The sequence below is a fragment of the Procambarus clarkii genome, chromosome 66 (genome assembly GCF_040958095.1).
Source record: "Procambarus clarkii isolate CNS0578487 chromosome 66, FALCON_Pclarkii_2.0, whole genome shotgun sequence".
In the NCBI taxonomy this organism is placed as follows: domain Eukaryota; kingdom Metazoa; phylum Arthropoda; class Malacostraca; order Decapoda; family Cambaridae; genus Procambarus; species Procambarus clarkii.
Genome location: NC_091215.1, coordinates 12,203,696 through 12,206,019, shown reverse-complemented (window position 1 = coordinate 12,206,019; position 2,324 = coordinate 12,203,696).

Below are 2,324 nucleotides of genomic sequence, written 5' to 3'. Positions count from 1 at the left end.
GTTGTGGCAACCTAAAATTGTTTGCTGGGTTGAGCCTTTGCCTTTGACAACACTCTCCTGAACCTCTGCATCCTTCTCTGGATCCTCAGCATCCCTCTCTTGAGCCTTTGGCAACACTCTCTTGAGCCTCTGCATCATTCTCTTGAGCCTCTGCATCCCTCTCGTAAGCCTCTGCATCACTCTCCTGAGCATCTGCATCATTCTCTTAAGCCTCTGCATCACTCTCTTGAGCCTCTGCATCACTCTCTTGAGCCTCTCCATCACTCTCTTGAGCCTCTGCATCACTCTCTTAAACCTCTGCATCCCTCTCTTGATCCTCTGCATCACTCTCTTGAGCCCCTGCATCATTCTCTTGAGCCTCTACATCCCTCTCTTAAGCCTCTACATCATTCTCTTGAGCCCCTGCATAACTCGCTTGAGCCTCTACATCACTCTCTTAAGCCTCTGCATCTCTCTCTTTAGCCTCTGCATCACTCTCATGATCCTCTGCATCACTCTCTTGAGCCTGTGCATCATTCTCTAGAGCCTCTGCATCTCTCTCTTAAGCCTCTACATCATTCTTTTGAGATTCTGCATCCCTCTCTTGAGCCTCTGCATCACTCTCAAGTGCCTCTGCATCTTTCTCTTTTGCCTCTGCATCCCTCACTTTAGCCTCTGCATCCCTCTCTTGATCCTCTGCATCCCTCTCTTGAGCCTCTGCATCACTCTCGTAAGCCTCTGCATCACTATCGTAAGCCTCTGCATCCCTCTCTTGAGCCTCTGCATCACTCTCTTAAGCCTCTGCATCACTCTCGTAAGCCTCTGCATCGCTCTCGTAAACCTCTCAATCACTCTCTTGAGCCTCTGCATCACTCTCTTGAGCCTCAGCATCACCTTCTTAAGCCTCTGCATCCCTCTTATGAGCCTCTGCATCACTTTCTTAAGCCTCTGCATCCCTTTCTTGAGCCTCTGCCTCTCTCTCTTGAACTCTTGCATCCCTCTCATGAGCCTCTGCATCCCTCTCTTGAGCCTTTGCATCACTCGCTAAAGATTCAGCATCCCTCTCTTAAGCCTCTGCATCACTCTGAAGAGCCTCTGCATCCCTCTCTTGTGCCTCTGCATCCTTCACTTGAGCATCTGCATCCCTCTCTTGAGCCCCTCCATCCCTCTCTTGAGCCTCTGCATCCCTCTCTTGAGCCTCTGCATCCCTCTCTTGAGCCTCCACATCCCTCTCTTCAGCCTCTGCACCACTCTCTTCAGCCTCTGCATCCCTCTCTAGAGCCTCTGCATCACTCTCTTGAGCCTCTGCATCACTCTCTTGAGCCTCTATATCCCTCTCTTGAGCCTCTGCTTCCATCGGTAATATAAACGGAAAATCAGGAACATTTTAGTTAATTCTAATGAAAAAACATTGGTTTTTATCATTTGTATTGGAAACAACATTGTCATATTTCTTTTCTTGGATCTAAATAATACGAAACCTCGCTCTATGATTTGAAGATAAAATCCTCATATATGGTAAAATAGTGACTTTTTCACGTTTTTCATGTAGTTTGATATTATGTATATATATACATTTTTACCAATATTTCGATAATATTTCATGTAGTATCAAGATATGTGATTTGGCCTTCAAATCTCAGAATTTCTCATAATATTGCATTTTAAGCAAGTTTTCTTGGATTTTGTTTCGTAAGAAAAATCATCGAATTTAGCAATATTTTGACGTTTATCATCCCCTTTTCCTTTATGTGTTTTAAACAAAATATCGTCGAATTAGGCAATATTTTGCCGTTTTTCGCCGTTTTTGTGAATTTTCAGTATATTGTTATTAATTCATTAAATATACGATAAAAAATGATGCAAACACATAATTGATTAGAAATTAACCTTAAATACTTCATTTTCAATCAACCATTTGTTTCTCGTTAAAATACTGAGTAGGATATTGAAAAGGGGAGAAGTTCGGTTTATATTGCATATATCGACGTTTCAGCCGGATTAGAGCGGTTTTACATGTACATCTTCCATCGGTAATATAAACGAAAAATCAGGAACATGTTAGTTAATTCTAATGAAAACACATTGGTTTTATCATTTGTATTGGAAACAACATTGTCATATGTCTTTTCTTGGATCTAAATAATACGAAACCTCGCTCTATGATTTGAAGTTAAAATCCTCAAATATGGTAAAATAGTGACTTTTTCACGTTTTTCATGTAGTTTGATATTACGTAAATATATTCATTTTTACAAATATTTCGATACTATTTCATGTAGTATCACGATATGTGATTTGGCCTTCAAATCTCAGAATTTCGCATAATATTGCATTTTAAGCAA